General features: G+C 48.7%; 1 long non-coding RNA gene across 1 annotated transcript in view; it reads left to right on the top strand.

Annotated features, from left to right (window-relative positions):
• LOC121827634 (uncharacterized) overlaps window positions 1-19,576 on the top strand; it is a 33,017-nt gene extending 13,441 nt beyond the window's left edge. Inside the window, exon 3 of the long non-coding RNA XR_006069953.2 lies at window positions 19,302-19,576. This is a non-coding gene — a long non-coding RNA (uncharacterized LOC121827634). The remainder of the gene's footprint in view (window positions 1-19,301) is intronic.
• Window positions 19,577-20,116: the final 540 nt, after the last annotated feature.

The following is a 20,116-nucleotide window of genomic DNA, read 5'->3' as shown; positions in this document are numbered from 1 at the left end:
GGGGCTGAGCAACACCAGTGGAGGTTTATCAGAGTGGTTGGATGATGGGTGAATGGATAGATGGATGGATGGATGGATGGATGGATGGATGGGTGGATGGATGGATGGATGGGTGGATGGATGGATGGATGGATGGGTGGATGGATGGATGGATGGGTGGATGGGTGGATGGGTGGATGGGTGAATGAGTGGATAGATGGATGGAAAGATAGATGGATGACGGGTGCTGGCATAACTTACCTTAATTATCTCCTTCTCCATCCCTCCATCCTAAAACATGTCGGGCCCAGGGTTTTGCACTGGTAGAGGTTTGGAAAATGCCATAAAAATAATGACTGAGTTCATGTGAATAAATGGTTGTGAGAATCTATGTTAGGAGCATGATCTATAGGCTAGCCTCAGGGTGGATGGATGCTCATGTGACAGCTGTAATATATATGTCTGTCCAGTGCTTACACCTCTGAGCTAAGATGCAAGCCTTGCATGGAAAGCTGTGTGCCCTGTCCCATTTACTTATGAGATAAATGTCACGGGGAAGAAAATTAATGAATCAGTACATGGATGAGAAATGAGGGCAGAAAGGAATAAGCAAACAAAATAAGGGAGACAACGAATAATTGAATTAATACATAAGTGGGTGTTGGGAGAAATAAAGGAAGGAATTAATAAAGGTTAATTATGAAGGAAAAATCCATATTCAATGTGATGTATAATTTATTGACAGAAGCCTAGAAGGCAGAGTTGTCCAAAGTCAGCCCTTCTCCTGCACTGGGGGCTAGGGACTGCAGAATTTAGAGATTAGAACCACTGCCACAGCCTAGAATTCAGCTTTAGGAATGAGCACCTGTGATGGTGTGCAGACTCCCAGGTTTGCTCTGTGCATGAGGGGATACTCATAGCTTTAGATGCCCCACCCAGCAGCACACCTTCCACAGCAAACTGGTGGCTCAGGAAGGGTCTTCTGGGGCAAGGTCTTTGCCTAGGTTGGTATACCAGACACCTGCATGTTGTTGGCATTTTTTTTTGGCTCTTTGTTCTTTTGGGGGCCCACTACCCAGCTCCTAAATAAATCACATGGAGCTTTATTCTTTCTTATGAATGCCCAGCCTTAGCTTGACTTGCTTATTGCCAGCTTTTCTTAACTTAAATTATCCCATCTTTTGCCTCTGGGCTTTTACCTTTGTCTATTTCTGTATACCTTTCTTTACTTCTTACTCTGTGGTTTTCTGTATAGATGGGTGTCTGGCCCCTGGAGTCCTCCTCTCCTTCTTTTCTCTCTCCCTGTTCTTTTTTCCTCTCTTTTTCTCCTTTTATTTATTCTCTGTGCCTGCCAGCCCTGCCTATCCTTTCTCCTGTCTTGCTATTGACCATTCAGCTCTTTATTAGACCAATCAGGTATTTTAGACAGGCAAAGGAACACAGCTTCACAGATGCAGCCTAAGAGAACATAAGCGATGCAACACATCTTTGCATCATTCAACAAATGCTCCACAGCATAAACAAATGTAACAATCTTAAAATAATACTCCACAACACCTGTAGGCTCACTTTCTTACATAAAAAGTTGCCCAATTGGTGAGGCCTTACGTCACCACCATATCCATAGTTTTAGTACTTGCATTTCTTTTATATCTACTTCACCATCTTGGAATTCTTTTTTATTTTAGTGTAACAGTGCTAATGATGGAACCTTGGGCCTCATATGTATCAAGCAAGCCCTCTACTGCCACAGTCTTCTCACTTGTTATCTCTAGACATATTCTCATTAAGTTGTCTAGACTGGCTTTGAGCTCACCTTGCAGCTGAGGCAGGCATTGAACTTTTGATCCTCCTGCTTCAGTTGCACAAGTAACTGGTATTTCAGGCCTGCACTAGCAGGCCTAGCTTTTGAATTTTTATATAGCTCTTATCTAAAGTATTACACATTTTTTGTTTATTATATGCTTCTCCCACTTACACACAAACCCCAGGAAGATGGGTTTTTGTTTGCTTTTTGTTTTTTGCTGCTCTGTTCACAACTGTGTCCCAACATCTGGAACAGAGTCTGTTGTACAGACTAAAAATGTGTTAGGTGAACAAGTGAGGCACATGTCTCAAACCCGGTCTTTCTTTCCCATGTAAGAGAATCAATCACTTTCTTTTTCTGTGTGGACAGCACAGTAGCCCCTCCTTACTCCTCAGCCTCTGTTCTGAACCCCCATCTCCCTCTCCAGCACCTATCTCTCTCCCTGACCTCCATCTTCCTGCTCAACACTCCTGCCTCCTCCATCATCCTGCCTGATCCCGGTCTCCTCTTTGGTCTACGGTGATCTTTGTTTTGTGGTAAAATGACCATGTTATTCCTCTCCTAGAAACTCTTTATTGTCCCCGCTTCTTTACTCTTGATCTTACGTTTCCTCCTGTAAAATGTATGCCTAAAACTGTGCAATCTCTAGACTTCGGAGGTTTTTGGATCTTAGACTATTTATATAGACTCCAGCAGTTGAATGACTCTAATTTGAAAATCTGAAATGCTCCAAATGTTGACACTTTCTGAGTGCCAGCATACTCACACTGTAAATGTAAAAATGGCATATGTTCCATAAGTGGTAGTTCCATTTTCCCTAAAGAAGGACACCCAGTTGGGAGTTGCAGCGGGGTGGTGGTGAGTGTATGGTACAGCATGGACAAGCATTTGGGTATGTCTACAGTGTGGCATGAATTCAGGAACTGTGAGTGGGCATGCTTATAGGCACCCTGATTTCAGCTGAAATCAAATCCCAGAGGGTACTGACTAGAAAATCAAAAGGCTCTGCCCACCCTGTGGGCGGTGGGAAACTTCTGAGAGATCCTGCAATGCAAGCCTTCGCCAGGCCACCCGGACTCTTGTGCTGTGATGGTCCCGTGTTTTCTACTTTCTCATAACTGTCCCAAAGAATCTAGATTCTTGTCCCCAGTCTTCTGGGAAAACAGAAGCACAGGAGGTTGGAAAACCTTCTCCAAGGCTTTCTGATGCAGCAGGATTTGAAAGCAGGGCCAGGGAACCTCTCTCTAGCCTTTGTTTTTTAGAGACTTAGCACTCACCAAGCTTCTGGATGAACCATCACTGAAGCCTGGAGGCTGGTGGTATTTAACCCCATAGCAGCAGCTTGCTGGTCCCCAGAGCAGCCTCCAAAAGCTGCAGGCTGTGAATAGGGCCTTCACAGGGCCTCCTCTGGTCTTGGGACTCAAGAAGAGAATTCAGGCTATCTTGGAAACACATGTTCTTCTAAGGAAGAATTTTTTGTTTTCATTTCAAACAACCCTGGTTGGTGACGAGTGGCCAGGAGAGGTGCCCTGTTTTCCATCTTAACACCTATTTGCAGGTGGCGGCAGGGAGGACTCCAACCTGAAATGTTATTTCAGACCCTTTCCTGGTCTTGCGGCTCCATTTCCAGGCCATGCCTCACGAAGCACAGCATGCTTCACAGTGAGTCCCGTTGTTTTCTAGTGTGAACACCTTTCCAAGTGGGAAGATGAGTCTGTTTCAGCTCCTCCTCTCCTGTCCCCAGACATCAAATGTCACTGCCCGATGCGGAGCTTAAATAAGTAGCCTCGCTGGCACTGGTGGCCATAGCCCTGAGAGGCCAGCTTGCCAAAGACAACAAGCTTGGGCCACTCCTCCCTGCCCTCCACAGACAGAGATGAAGCTGGTATTTTTCAAATGTTCCCTGCCTACTTCCTGCCATCTGAGGCACATTCCAAAGGGGAGGAGGCCTGCGATGTCTTGTCACCTGACAGTGTACAGACAGAGACAGATGACAAGCTCCCTGCCAGAAAAGGCCACATTCAGACACTCCTAGATAGCCAGCTGCCACTTTATTAACAGTAAAGATTCCATCTGAATCAGGCTGGGAAGGAAAATATTTATGTTTGCTTGTCGGGAGGGCCTTCATCTGTCTTCAGCAGGAGCCAGCCACACTGTAGTCCAGGGCGGACAGAGGGTGACATGTCTGTGGGCCTGCTCCAGGCTCAGAGAGGATGGAAATTTCCAAATATCCCCTCTGGATGGGGACAGGGTGGAGGCTTCAAGGGTGCTGGATGTGGGCATTAGGAGATCCAAGATTTGAGGAACCAGAACACCCAGGCACCTGTTAGACCACGTGTGGGAGCAGGGCTGCAGCCAGAGGCTGATGCAAATGCAATATCCTGCAATCTCAAGATGAGCTAAATACCCGCCCAGCTGCGGCCCCAGAGAAGCCACTTAGCACTGAGAACAGGATAGCTGCATTGTCCACGAATTGTGGCATTGAGCTAAGTCTGTCGCTTAAACTGGGCAGAATATTAAACTCAGTTTATATTCCTTCTCTTCTCGTGGCCATTTATTTTAAATCAAACTCAAAAGGCAATGCTTGAGCTGTTTCAGGATGCTTGTGAATCTGCACTTTGGGAAAACCCTGTCCACTCTGGCAGCCAGCTGTTCCCATTTTCAGTAACACATTTAGGAGGTGCTGAACTGAAGGTGGCCCTGGGCAAAGGCAGTTTGGGCTTTGTGGGCTTTGTCAGAGTGATTCTCTTTGGACCCTGGTGAAGTTTCTCTCTCTGAGCTCTAAATGCTAGATCACGATCACGTACTCCTATATGTTGGGGTCTGAAAACCCAAGTTCAAATCCCATGGTACTGAGTTGTACCACTCAGCAATTGTGCAAGCAACCCTGAGTGCCTACTCAGGTTTTACTGTCCTTTTTGACAAAATAGAGCTATTAGGTGCCTTCTTGTGTGGCTATCTTGAGAGTACAGTAGGTGGGTGTAGGAACCACTCAGCACTGTAAGCATTGGCTACGTGGTGGTCATGGTGAAAGGTGGCCCGACTAACTCTTCAGGATCTCTCTAGAACAGTATCAGTGATTTTTTATTTATACGAGAGTAAATATGTACAAATGTGGGCCAGTACAATTTATAGCTTATACCTGCTAGTCTTCCCAGGATGCTATAACAAAGTATCATGGCCTGGAGAGTATAAATTGTAGCTATTTATTTTGCACAGTGCTGGGGGTCTGGAGTATCTCACAACGTTGCCTCTAAATTTGATCTCAGGGGAGCGACTCTGTCTGGCTTTCTTCCCATCTCTATACATGGCAGGGAGAGCCTGGGTGCTGGTCTTTCTTCCTCTCCTTTCTAAAAATATTCATTACATTTATTATTTTCTTTGGAGAGCACAAATGTCACAATACATATATAGAGTTCAGAGAACAACCTTTGGGAGTTGGTTTTCTCCCTCCATCATGTGGATTCAGGAGATTGTACACAGGTCATCAGAGTTGATGGTAAATGCCTTTATCTGCTGAGCCATCTTGTTGGCCCTTTCCTCTTTTTATGAGGACAGTAATCCCATCACAGAGGATCAAGACTTCATCTCAAGACTTCATCCAATTACTTTCTAATGCCAATCCATCCCCTCAGTACTGTCACATGGGGTGTGAGACTGGCATAAATTTCTAGGGATCACATTCAGTCCACAACAGCATCTGCATGTGACATCTATGCAGTGCTTATGAACCCGTGTGTTGTGTTGGTGTTAATTAGCGTATACTGATGTATTACATGTTTTAAAAGAGATCAACGATGCATGGAGGTTTATAGACATTTACATATGTTTCTGCTTGCAGGCCTATGTATACATGAGATTGTAGCAAAGGTTAAAGTCACAGGCTCAAAATTAGTCATCGGTACAGAGTTCCCATGCATACAGAACACATACAAGCATGAGAAGAGAATGACTTGGACCGTAGTAGGCTCTTAGCTCAGCATAGCAAGTATCCTGCTTACCTCAACTTATAGAGCTGTTGAGGGAACCCTGGCAGAGGAACTCAGAGACTCTTTGGCTTGGGGATTCAGGTAGCCCAAGATGTCTGCTGCAGGTACCCAAGGATTTTCTCTCTGCTGAGGATGTGCTCCAGGCTCTGGGGGCAGTTTTCCTGGGGTGGGGACCTGCAGCCTGTCTTTGGTGCTATGGGGACCTTATTAGCACATCTCCATCTGGCCTGGGACCCATCCTCATCTATTCCAATGGGTCCTTTGTCTCACTGATCTCTGTCAAGCTCCAGTTTAAGTGGCATTTGCTTAGCAATTGGTCTGTTTGAAAAGTCCATGTGTTAGTGCCCAGGCTTGTGAATACCACACTACCATTCTGAGCAGGTAGAGGCCCAGACCCCTGAGAGAGGGTCGCAGGGAAAGGAAAGGCATCTAGACAGTCAAGAGTCTCTCAGAAACAGTCAAACATACTACTTATTTCAACATGCAACGCTCCTTCCAGAGGAGCTAATTAACAGGCAGCTGTGCTGCTCTCTCTCTCTCTCTCTCTCTCTCTCTCTCTCTCTCTCTCTCTCTCTCTCTCTCTCTCTCTCTCCTCTCTCTAACTCTCCAGATTAGAATGCTCAGCACAGAGGTCTGTGTTTAGGATCAAAATCTGCCGTTTCTCTCCTTCAGCAAGAGAGGGGATCCATGAACAGTGGAGCCCTAGAGGTCTTAACTATCACTCCAGGGCTCAGTGGCTCGAACCTGGCTTCCACCACAGAAATCCTTGCAGAAAATGGTGTGTCCAGCAGTACAACCCATGTGACATGTCCACATACAGGCACCCCTTATACATATGAACATGACACAAAGGCACAGTCACAGAAATGTTCCTGGAAATATAGTACCCACCTACACACACACACACACACACACACACACACACACACACACACACACACACACGAGGGGGAGGTGTCTTCCATGTTCCACATAGTACATCCACAAATAAACATACTGAAACACACCTGTAGGTGTATTACACACCCAAAGAAGCACATGGCTGCCTGCACAAGCACACCTCCATATTCTTACACTTAGGCATGGAGCACGCAAGCTCCCAGGAACACACACATACATGGGGCAGAAGCTGCTTAAATAAATATGTCTATCGAAACAAGAATTCTCCAAAGCCCACATTAGTGATTCTCAACCAGAGCTCCCATCAACATCAGGGTGAGAGCACAGAAGAATGATGCACCAGGGGTATCACCAGATGGCTGACACACATGCAGATACTGTATAGGAATCAGAATTCTCACAGCACAACCAATGTGAGCTTTGGATACTGACCTTATCGGGCTCCTCTGGGGCCTGGTGTGTGAGCGGGAGCCAGTGAATTCTGAAAGGCTCCCCTGTGTAGTGAACACAGAACACTTTTGTCATTAAAAATAAGATGACTCACCTTTTATTACTTAGAGGAAGAACACAGTAATTTGGTGAGAATGACTGTGATTCTTGTAAGTGATGACTTTTTTGTTCTGTTGTTTCAAGAGAAAAAAAAAAAACAAAAAACAAAAAAACGCCTTCCTAGCTTCTTTCCTTATTGTAGGAGCAATAACAGCAGACACTTGCCCAGCAGACTTTGCTTCAGCTACGTGTTTCCTCCTGAGCTGAGACGGTCCCATCTCCTCCTGCTGTAGATAGAGAAGCTGGAGCTCAAGGGGTACAAGCTACCGCTCCAAGGCATCCAGGGACCTGCCATATCCTGTGGCACCGTGCGCAGAGCATACAGCAAGCACTGAGTTACATATAGTATTATCGTCACTGTCATGGTTGTAAGTCATTAGCATCAGCTGGACAAGGTTAAGAATCCAGAATTCCTTCCTCTCCAACTGGTTTACAGATTTGGAACTTCCTTTCTGATTGAGAAGACATTGAGGGAGAGAGTAGAAATCTGGGACCCCCGCCCTCCCAGGTCCTTGTTGACGAGGGCTGGCAGTAGTCAGTGGCAGACTGCTTCATAACATGAAGGGGCACCTGGGTTCATCCCCTGAGCCACAAACCAAGCAAAACACACACACACACACACACACACACACACACACACACACACACACACACACACACACACACACAAAACTACCTAACTGATGTATTTGAACTCTTTCTCCCACCCACAGAGAGAAGGTTGTTGGGAGTGGTAAGGGTATCTACATGGTGGACTTTGGAGAAGTCCTCTCTCCTCTAGGGGCTTCAGAGGCCAGCAGACTTGCCACCTTAGAGAAGCAGCCTTCCAAACAGCTTGAACAGGCTTGACAAAAGCTGCAGGTGGGCAATCAGCAGCCCTTCTGACTGCTGCGCCCTGGGAGGGGCTCTCCAGGCCAAGACAAGCTTTGGCTCTAACCATCTTTCCCTCCTGAGCTAGGGATGCTGGGTGGTCTAGGGGGCAGGAGGGCAGCATGGGCGTGGGTGGAGCAGGGCAAGGCTGGCCAGGCCAGGCCTTACACGTGTGTGTGTGTGTGTGTGTGTGTGTGTGTGTGTGTGTGTGTGTGTGGTGTGGTATGGTGTGTGTGTGTGTGTGTGTCTGTGTGTGTGTGTGTGTGTGGTATGTGGTGTGTGTGTGTGTGTGGTATGTGTGTGTGTGTATAATGTGGTATGGTGTGTGTGTGTGGTATGTGGGGAGTGTGTGTGTGTGTGTGTGTGTGTGTTGGATCGGGGTCCTGGGAGGGCTGATGCCCCTTGAGTGCTGAGGTCAGTGTAAAGAAGTTTTGGGAAAATCGAAAGATCTAGCAGATGCTAAAATGCGACTCCAGGAGGGTCCAAGCAACCTGCTGAGGGTCCAGGCTGATGAGCAAAGAGAAGTCCCTTCTCCTGAGACCACTGCTGCCCCAGGTGGTTAGGGTATGGGGTACACTGTGAGGCTCTGAGCCCCCTTCACCCCTACATATCTGGGACTCCAGAAATGTGGCTGACATGCTGCACTCCCAACCTCCCCCCCCCCCAAGGGCTGCCATTTGGAACGCATTTGCAGACACATGGATTGTTTTTAAGTTAATGCTTTTTAATTCACTCTGTTTCCCAGTTGTCGTTTTTTTATTGAAAAGGCGGATTCTGCCGGTGTGTGTTCCTTGCAGGGGCGGTGTGTGTGTGTGTGTGTGTGTGTGTGTGTGTGTGTGTGTGAGTGCTGGGGTGGTGGCAGTGGTTGGTGTTTGCTGCACGGCAGAGATCTGATGAGAGAGGTGCAGCTATAGACAAAGGCCCAGTGAGACGGTTGAAAACAGGTCACCAGGGTCAGAGCAAAACAGCCACAGCAGAGCCGCTAAGACAGAAACACACCGCAACCCTGGAAGGCCCCTGCAGCAGCAGCAGCAGCAGCAGCAGCAGCAGCAGCAGCAGCAGCAGCAGGATGGGCTCAAGACTCCACGGAGGCGACCGAAGGAGGGGACTGCAGCCAACACCCCCACCTCCACTAAGGCTTTTGAGATCGTGCTGGCTTTCCTTGGGCTCTCGGGTTCATTTAGGAGTCGCAGTCTTAGGGGTTGAACAGGCCTCCGGTCGGTCGGATAGAACTGGAGGGAAGTGGTAGATCTCGGATTAATTAGGGATTCGAGATCAGAGAGCTCCAAGGCCCCCTCCTTGGACCCCCTCAGGTGGACCCTCTAAATTGGAGCAGAGCCTGAATCCCGCGCCAAGCTGTTGAGTGGCCCCTTTGCTTAACCTCTCTGCGCCCGGGTTATGACACCTGTAGGAGAGAAGCACTGGTGGACGCTTCCTGCTGGACAGACCAGCCCTCTGATTGGGTGGGCGACACCTCGGCTGCACTTGGCAGCTCCGGCTGTAACCTCAGGGATCTTGCAGGACTCCCCGGTGGCTGTGGGAGCCAGGTGCTGCTGCTGTCTGTCTTCCTTTGTAGCAGAGCACCGTGTAGCCTCCACCCCCCTCTCCCTGCCCATCCACACAGCTTCCCAAACCTGCCCCAGCGACCTCTCCGGACGCACCGCGGGGGACACACAAAGACGCTCGTCGGCCAGCACGTGGCAGTCGCATAGACCTTGGGGCACACACAACCAGGCGACACGAAGTCCTGGGCGTCGGGATCAAGGCCGGTTGTAGCCGGGTGGAGAGGACTGACCCGCAGGGCAGCGGCTCCGGGCTGCCTGGCTCTCACGCTGGGAGTCCTCGAGCTTTGAAAACCCTGGGTAATTAGCGCTAATTACATGTGTGCAAACAGCCTTAGTCTAGGGCGCGGGCTGGGGCCGGCCTGACCCGGCCATCCCACCGCAGCGGCCCAGCTGCAGCAGTAAGGACTGGAGGAAGGCGCGGGAGACCCCACCGGACTCCGGGTACCCGTGCCCTCCCGACCACAGACAATGCCAGGAGGCCCAGAAATCCTGGAGTGGCGGCCTGTAGTTTGGCCAGAGACTAGAGGCAGACTTGAGGTCCGAACACCCCTGCTTGATCCCTTAGCAAGCCTGACGGGGTTTGGCTGAGCATTCCTGTCCTTTGGTAGCTTCTTGAGCACCACCCAAGATGAGGCCGTGGGGACCTGGAAGGCACAGTCGTAGTCCGGAGACCAGTACAACCATAGTGTATGAACCACTGAACGAGCAACTTCCTGAACTTTAGTCTGCATGCCCATAAAATGGGTACGCAAGGGGCTTCGGATAGAGTTAAAGGGGGTGGGATGGGTCCAGAAAGGGCTTCCTGCTAACTCCTCACTTTTTACAGTTTGATGGCAAGCCTGCGCTGAGATCTCCGTTTGTGTGCTGGGGAGCCTTTGGCAGCTGTGTTGGCCGGGAGGCAGGAGGGAGATTTTAGTTCCACCATTACAGATGAAAGTCACCAGGGATCACACAACGGGAGAAGCAGCGCGTTGTTTGGACTTCATATTTCCAGCTCAGATTCTGCCTATCTCTCTGCCATTCCTCCGGGATTCGCCAGGTTTCCAGGCACCTCTCTGAGGTTGGCGAAGCCTGAAAACTGCCTTCTGGGGCACAGCTCCGGGAACTAGAGGGGAATGGCCAGCCCGCCGGTCGGCCCGGGCCGTCTCGCTGCGGGGCCATGGCTCCCTCTTGCGTTCGTGGCGAGAGGCGCACCATGCTCAAGGCTGGGCGCTCCAGGTCTAGTCTGTCTTGGATGAGCCATGGAAATATAGCTGCCTCAGTTTGCCCCATGTGTGAAGGACAGCTTAACTAGGAAAGAATGGCAGGAAGATACACTTATACCTGGAAGCACACTGGGTCAGGGCATACACTTCGGTTTTTACAGGTGTCCAGGGAGGCTGATAGTGCAGGGATGAACATAGACGGGGCAACAGAGGCTGGGCTGGGCAAGCCATTGGTGAGAAGCGGAGCCTTGGCCCATTCTGATTTGCTGCCCCCTTCTAACGCTGCAGTTTCCCAGGATTCAGACCTCAAAGATTGGGGTGAGTCCCGTCAGGTACTGGTGGTGAGATCAGAGGCAAACCATAGAAGCTCTCTGGGTCTCAGTTCTGAGTCTGCCAAAATGGGCGATGACACCTGAGGATTGCTGGAGGGAGGAGCTGGTTTAATGAAGCAGGACTTCCTGAAACCCACTGAAGTCCTGGTCCCTTCCTGGAAGCAAACTGCTTTTTACCAGGAAGGAGGGCAGCTGCTGGGGGACTTGGGGCTGAGGGATGGAGGATTACATTCCTCCCGTGGCTCTCTGTAGACCAGGTACTTCACAGCTACAGCGCTGTGAGCAGAACTGATTGGTTTCTCAATGAACCTTCAGTTAGGGGGCTGGATGAGGAGGGACTTGAGCAAATCCCGTGAGACCTCATCCTTAAAGATGGGGACCCATGGGCACTGAGGCAGTAGCCACTGGGACACACACACACACACACACACACACACACACACACACACTTGGGTTTTCACAGACGCAGAGAGCAAGGATACTCTGGAAATGAGGGTCAAGTCTGGACGGGCCATGAACAGCAAAGAATGTGGCTGGTTCTTGCTCTATGGGGGTAAGACCAACAGACTTGGAGGGCACAAGGGCCTTTAGTGGTGACCCAGTGGGGAGTCAGAGGGCAGGAGACACAAAGGGGTTGGGGCTGGTGAGATGGCTCAGTGGTGAAGAACATTTGCTCTTGTAGAGAACAGAGCTTGGTTCCCAGGACCCTGTTGAGCAGCTCGCAAGGATCTGTAACTGTAATGCTCGGGCAGTGGTTCTCAACCTGTGGGTCACGACCCCCGGGGGGGTGTCACATATTATATATCCTGCATATCCACATATCAGATATTTACATTACAGTTCATAACAGTAGCAAACTTACAGTTCTGAAGTAGCAATGGAATAGTTTTAGGTTGGGCATCACCACAACATGAGGAACGGTTAAAGGGTCACAGCATTAGGAATTTGAGAAGCACTGGGGTATCCTGTGGCTCCCTTATTTAGAGCAGTAGAATCCCCTGCAAGCCTTGCCAATACTTCCTGCAGTCCGATATGGCAGATGGGAGGTAGGCTAGGGAGCTGGCATCTCTCTCGTGTTCTACATGCTGTTGCTGCTGTTTCCGATGGCCAGGGTACCCCACTTTGGGAATCACCACTTTAACTCTTCCAAGACTCCCTCTGAGGCAGCTTGGCTCACTTGAATACATGGATCAGTTGTGCTGACTCTCATTCTGACCTGTTTCAGAGGATGCTCTGTGCCCTTGCCCTCAACTTCAGCAGGTGCAGTGGAGAAGGATTGGAGCAGGACCTCAAACTCCATCTTCCTCTCCAGTGACTCAGAGGATGATTTCTCCATCTGCAGTTAGGCAGACATCTTGGAGGAGGTGACAGGTCCCTACAGCCTTGCCAGAGCTTGAAAGGTAGAGATTGGACAAAGTAGGCCCTTCAATGGGTTGCAAACATACCTGTCAGGGACTTGGGGTCCCACCTCACCCCTCCTCATGATACACACAGCCTAGGGCTGAGGGCTGGGGTGGGTGTCTCCAATAGTCACTCCAAGGAATGCATTGGTACCAGCCGGGAGAAGGCCTGGCCTGACTTGATGCAGCTAGGCCCAGGCAGTTGAAAAGTTCTTCATAGGGTACAGAGGCAGAGCAGGGTGGTCTCAGCAGCGGCTGCCTTTCCTGCCTTGATTTCTCCATCCGAGGAATTTGTGGCATGTGTTTGCCATTTCCCTGACCTTCCCAAGCTGCCATCAGGATAATATATGGAAATTGCTTTGACCTCCTGAGAAAAGAGGGTCTCCAGGAATAGAAAGTTCATCCGCTAATCCCGTCCCCCCAGACTCACCACTAATGCCTGTTTCCGATGTCAGCCTGGCAGGTTGAGTTTAGCCAACGAAAGAACAACTTAGAGGGATGATGGTTTTTCTAATGGCCCTGATTCTCCAAACACACACACACACACACACACACACACACACACACACACACACACACTGTGCACTCACACACAGTCTGGTCACAGACCCACCCTCACACCCAGCTTCCCTGTGAACCACACACACACACACACACACACACACACACACACACACACACACACACGCTTCCCGTGGAGCCGTCGTAATTGTAGAGAATAATTAGAACTAACATTTGCACAGTGTCCTGCCCCCACAAAGTGGTTCTACCCGACACTTTCCTTTGATTCTCACACCGACCTGAGAGGCAGGGATTATTGCTATTATTAACTGAGGCTCAGCAAGGTTAAGTGACTTGCCTAAGGTCACTCAGCCAGTAGATGACAGAAGTAGCTCCAATTTGGGTCTCCTGAATGCTACTGACACTCTTATTCATTTGTTCATTCATATATTCACGTAACACATTTGTGTGTGTGTGTGTGTGTGTGTGTGTGTGTGTGTGTGTGTGCATAGCCCAGGGCCAGACTCTGTGGTACGTGCTACAGCCCGTTCATGAGTTGTTTCCTCCTTACAGAAGAAGAAATGGGGAGCTGGGGAGCATGCTGGCTGGTTTTATGTCAACATGACATGAACTAGAGTCAGCTGAGAGAAAGGAACCTTAATGGAGAAAATGCCTCTGTACGATTGGCTTTGGCAAGCCTGTAGGACATTTTCTTAATCAGTCACTGACACGGGCGAGCCCAGACGATTTTGGGTCGTGCTATCACTGAGCTAGAAGTGGGCTCTATAAGAAGGCAGGCTGAGCAGATCATGGTGAGCAAGCCAGTAGTAAGCAGCACTCCTCCATGGCCTCTGCTTCAGCTCCTGCCTCTGGGTTCCTGCCTGTGTGAGTTCCTGCCTTGGCTTCCCTCAATGGACTGTGCCTCAGGATGTGTAAGCTAAATAAACCCTTTCCTCCTCAGGTTGCTTTTGATCAGTGTTTTACCACAGCACACAGCAGTGTTAATCCTAACAAAGACAGAAAGGGACTCACAGTTAACACAGAGCCCACTCTGTGACTTGGGAGCTCTTGCCTGCTCTGGCCATCATGCTACCCCATTCTCACACAGGATCAGTCCCTAGCCCCAGCTCTCTCTCTCTCTCTCTCTCTCTCTCTCTCTCTCTCTCTCTCTCTCTCTCTCTCTCTCTCTCTCTGTCTCTCTCTCTCTCTCTCTGTATCTCTGTATCTCTCTCTCTTTCTCTCTCTCTCTCTCTCTCTCTCTCTCTCTCTCTCTCACACACACACACACACACACACACACACACACACACACACACACACCTCTGTCTATGTCCAGGCTCTAGATAGAGGCTAGAACAGTGAGTGACCTGCCTAGGTCCTAGGTCCTGTATACCATAGCTCCTTAGCCCATCCCAGTCAGTTAGACATTTCAACTGAGCAGGCCCAGAAAACCAAGAATAGGATTTGCTCCAAAATGCCACTGGCTTCTCTGGGGACACAGTCACATTTTCCTACTGATTATACAACACCATAGCATTTACAATAGTCACTCCATCCATCAATATCAGTTGGAGACAGCTAGCAATGTCCTCCTACCCCCACCATGTGCTGACCCCGCCTGAGAACAGAGGCAGGATGGAGGGAAGAAAGGATGTAACCCTGTCCTTTAGAAAGTCCAAGTATGGAGAAGAGATGATGTCCCTTGGCCTCCAGGGACTGTGAGTCATTGATGCCCATGGACCTTGGAATCATCCAGACTGGATCCTTTCTGATCCAGGCTTTGTGTTGACTAGTCATGTGACCTTGGGCAATTCAGTGACTTCCTTAGGAGCCTAAGTTTCCTTAGGAACAAGATGGGTATAATGACTCTTCCATCTCCGGGCTATGTTCGGAGTAAAGGGCAGTCCTCTTGAATTGTCATCCTCTCTTGAAACTGTTTCCAACTGGAATTGGCCTTTCCATTCTATTCCCAAAGAATGTCTTATATATGAAGGCAGATGGGGGTGGGGTGGGGCAGTGACAATTGTGGGCCCACCACACCTGGCCTGTGGCTGCCATGCTCAGAGATTTGAGTCCAGAGGCCTCTTCCCTAGATCCTGAGACAGGCAGTAAGGAAAAGCATGAACCTACAATCTGGTCTAGGCTACTCCAGGGAGCAGAGATCTTGGGACTTTGTGTGTGTGTGTGTGTGTGTGTGTGTGTGTGTGTGTATGTGTTGTGCTAGTGAGCAAGTGTGCTTATGTACATCCTTGTGTGTGACCACATTGAATGGCTATAGGTTTCTGAGGTATGGATGTTATTGTTCATTAATTTAGTAAATTTATTTGAGTAAATATCTGAAGTGCCCACTGTCATGTTCGGCATGCTTAGGTGACCACCACAAAGAAAATGGGCAAAATTACGTATCTTGTAGATTAGATTCAGTCAAGGACATGTATGTTTATGTAAGCAACAATAACAAAATGCTAATCCTAGATCTGCTGGTGTTGATGAGCAAGGCACCCAGTTTCTCTGAACATGTTATATAGGGACTCCTGCCTTACTTTTCTTAAAAAAAAATATTAAAAAACAAAACAAAACAAAAAATGAAAAACAAACCCCAAACCACTTTATTATTAAGAAATGTTGCAAGTAAAAACTATGACATACTCGCATCATCCAGGCCCAACTACTTATACAATTCAATGAACTTTTGTAGTTAGAGTAGGCATTCAGAATACAGTACTCTTCTGAAACACATGCATCAGCTGGAGATCCCTGGCTGATTGGAAAGCCCTGAGCTTACAGGCAGTATAGGGAGTATTTTGGGTGTGGATAAACATGCATGCTTGCCAGCACCCGTTTTCCTTGGCTCAGTGCACACGGCACCTGTGGGACTCCGGAACTGGTCCTGAATTCCATCAAATCCACAATCCCTCCCACAGAGGTGGGGAAAGAGGGGCATCTGGCTCTGATATCCTGACTGGGTTTGTTTTTTTTTTTTTCTCTGAGACAATACATCCTATAAGTTTCCCTGCCAGGAACTTATTTACCAAGCCTCTTGTTAACGTAGATTTCATTTTGGGGAAGGCAGAGGTGAGTGAGCCTCACATTGGAACTGTCCTAGGTCTAGGGACAGGTCTGGCTTGAATGAAGGGCTCATGGGTTTGGGACTAGGGAGGAGAGAGAAAGTCAGGTGGAGGAGTATTACTATCTTCAGTATGGTCATCCTCTGAGTCCTGCTTCCCTAGCTCCAGCTGAATAAGATGCTCTATTTGACTCAAAGGGCTTGGCACCACAGTCCAAGTGTCAGCCTCACGGTGGCTCCCACATGGAACACCTCTAACCCACTGCTGCCACACCCAACCTAGCTCAGCCAGCCAACCATGCATATCTGGAACCATCCTGCCACTGCTCCTGCCCAGTCCAACTCACACCTTCCTCCTTCTGATGAGCTTTGGATTCCCCACACGCCGAACAGCCCAAAAGCCGTGTTTCCCACACAGCTCTGTCATTAGGGTTATAAATGTGAGGTGAGTTTCACCAAACATCACATATTCATGTCAGGCTGGAATTTAGATGTGAACTAAGTGAGTGGAGCCACAGGAGGGAGGTATCCATTCAAAAGACATTTGTAGATGTAAATGCATGCTCCTGTGTCCTCGCCACCCAGCTTTAGCAATTAGGAGCATCTCCACAATTTTGTGGTATCTATCCAAAGAATTTCCTTGCCACATTTCCCTTCCTGGAGGTGAAAGCTGTTGGGGCTTTCACAGTGAGATGTGCATCTGGCTGGTGTGGACATGCCGAGGAGCCTGTTTCTAGAGGCAGAGCTGGGCCAGCGGCTTCCAGGCTTGGCAGATGGCTTCCTGATGCTTGCACCAGGAGCGGCTGCCTTGGTGGTCCACTTCTGCAGCCCAGCTTCGGGAGCTGCTCCCGAAGATGCAGCCCAGAGTCTGTTTCTTCAGCTTTCCAAATATTTCTGTAAGCCATTCAATACTGTTACTACATTATTTCTGCTTGAACTACCCAGAATGAATTCTGTCTCTGAAATTAGAAGCTAAGGAATCTCCAACCTGGCCTGTTCTCCATTCAATCTAACACTGTCCCAAACCAACCCACCCTTGAAACATTCTAACTCATCTGTGTGTGTTCCAGCCAGCCTGCGTCAAATCAGGCCAGCTCAGCCATGCCCAGCCACGCCAGCTCCAATCAGTGTGCTCCTAACTCACCTCCCTCATACACAAGCTTCACATACCACACCAGGCCAGCTCTTGTCATCCAAACAAGCTTTTTGATTTTTAACCGAATGTGTGCATTCAACTTCCCAGACTCTATCTCATCCTAACCCACCCAGGGACTCTCCACCAGGTCGGTGTCATTGGAAACTGAGCAGAACAGTCCATTTCATCATGCCCATTTCTTTTGAGAATAGTTCGGGAGCCCCTGAGAAGGCACAGAGTGAATTTGAACTTCTCTGCAGATACACAGCTGAATTCTCTAGTCAGCATTTATTTCTTCCTTTTCTCCCCCACCACACACCCTCTTTGTCTATGCCCATTCCATCTGGGCATCCAGTGTCCCCATGGTGCCCAGGTGGAGGTTCTAGACTTCTAGGGGGATGTTCCTTCCAACTCAGTGCCACCTGCTTGGAGGGGTTCCCAGCATCCTCTCTACCACACAGCTTCCTTCTATACAGCAGAGGGGAGGGATTCCTGAAACACACTCACTGGGGAGGACATCTTGCCCCAGTAGTTACAACTTGTGCTTATAGTGAAACACGTCTGAGAGCTGATGTGAGTACAGAGCAGTCCTTCTCCTGGACTGACTGCCATCTTCTCTTGGAAGAGCAGGCTTTGCTTCCAAATGGAATTGACTTCTCTGTCTTGTGTTCCAAAGAGCGTTGTGTGAGGGCCTAAGGAGAAGGGAGTAACAGCGGCTGTATACCCACCACGCCAAGCCTATGCTCAGAGATCTGAGTGTGGAGGCTTCTCCACTTACAGTTATATCGTATGTTATGCTTGAACTAAGAAGGGGACAGTAGTTGGATCATCTGGGTGGTCCCACACAATCACAGGAGCCCCTGAAAGCAGCAGGCCCCCTCCAGCTGCCAGCAGAGGAAGATGTCAGAGACTGCTGGAGGAAAACTTAGGGACACTAAACACTCTTGCTGGCTTGAAATGGAGGGGACCATGAGAGGAGGGATATGTGTGGGCTCGAGGAGCTCACAATCAGCAAGAACCAGGGACCTCCATCAGAAGTGGGAGGGGTAGATGGGCTTTTGCCAACAACCTTGTTGATCTTGGAAACAATCTTTCCTGGGTCTTCTAAAAGACCCCAGGCAGCTGTCATCTTGACTTTGGCCTTGTGGGGATTTGGGTAGAGGAGTCAGGTGTGCTTGCCTGGATTTCTAAGTCACAGAATCACGAGGCAATACATTTCCTATAAATAGCTAAGTGTGTGTTAATTCATGATGCATCAATAGAAAGCTAAAATGTCTGGCCTATGTCTACTCTCTCAGAATTATCTTGACCCCTCCCCTCCAAATCAGCCCAGAAGATGAGTTATAGAAGAGACTACTGGGCACAGACACCTGGGCTCTGATCCTGGTTCAGTCACCTACTGGCCATTTGATTCCAACATCATCTCACTAAACAGAACTTTGTTCATCAGTAAAGTATTGAGACAATGCTTTCCCCGGTCTGTTTGGTTGGAATATTAAATACACCACACATCCTATGCATGGCCCATAGTAGGAATTAAGTATTCATTTGTTTGTGATAGCAATTAACTGATATCAGGGAATCAGCTCAAAGATATTCGAGTATGTGAATATCTCTTTTATTTTTTATTACATCAATGGTAATATCAAGACAATTGTTATTAATGCATTTTAATTGACACACAGTAATTGTATATATTTGTATATATTGTACATTAGTATGACATTTCAATACATGTATTGGATATGCAGTGATCAACTCAAGATAATTGGCATGTTCATCACCTTAGGCATACATCATTTCTTTTCACTGGGAACACCAAGATCCTTTTGACTATTTTGATGTCCAGGAAACTGTTGTCCACTACCATCACCCACAGTGCTGTAGCCACCAGCAGGTAGCTCTTCCCCCTGTCCAACAGCCCCTGTTCCCACTGACCAGCCTCTCTCCCTTGCCTGCCCTCCAAGGCTCTAGTAATCCCTCCTCTCCCTTATGCCTCCAGGATAACTACAGTCACACTCACTGACTGGATGCAGAGGAAAGGCTCTAGATGCACGAAGGGGATCTGCTGAGAAGGAGGCTGCACAGCCCTCCAGTTGGGGTCGCTTATCAGCTTGGCACTGAGACCAGCTCTTGAATTAGTTATTTGCTTAGTCAGGAGCAAGTGGTGAAAATGAGCTGAGGCTGAATATAGAGATCATACAGGACTATGGGGATCAGCCCAAAGGACCAAAGGACCAGAAAAGAGGTTTCTCGCCAGCATCTCATATCAAGTGGAAGCAGGTAGGTATGATGATGTTTCAATTTCATATAACAGCAACTTTTGCCTCCTTTATCGATGCCATAGTTCATGTAGCTTTGGCTAGCCCAGAACTTGGTGTGTAGACCAGGCTAGCTGTCTTAGTTAGGGTTTCTATTGCTGTGACGAGACACCATGACCATGGCAAGTCTTTTTTTTAAATTTTTTTATTAAGAAATTTTTTTTATTCATTTTATATACCAACCACAGATCCCCCTCTCTCCTCTCTTCCCACCCCTCCCCAGCCTTCCCCTGCCCCATTCCTTCCTCTGACAAGGTAAGGCCTCTCATGGTGTGTCAGCAGGGCCTGGTACATTCAGTTGAGGCAGGTCCAAACCTCTCCCCCTACATCAAGGCTGTGCAAGGTGTCCCACCATAGGTAGTGGACTCCAAAAAGCCAGCTCACATACCAGGGATGGATCCTGATCCTACTGTCAGGGGCCCCTTAAGCAGATCAAGCTACACAACTGTCTTGCTTATGCAGAGGACCTAGTCCAGTCCCATGGAGGTTCCACAGC

Source organism: Peromyscus maniculatus, chromosome 2 (assembly GCF_049852395.1).
Source record: "Peromyscus maniculatus bairdii isolate BWxNUB_F1_BW_parent chromosome 2, HU_Pman_BW_mat_3.1, whole genome shotgun sequence".
NCBI classification, from domain to species: Eukaryota; Metazoa; Chordata; class Mammalia; order Rodentia; family Cricetidae; genus Peromyscus; species Peromyscus maniculatus.
The sequence above is the reverse complement of the archived record's forward strand: the minus strand, read 5'-3'. Positions and strand labels throughout refer to the sequence as shown.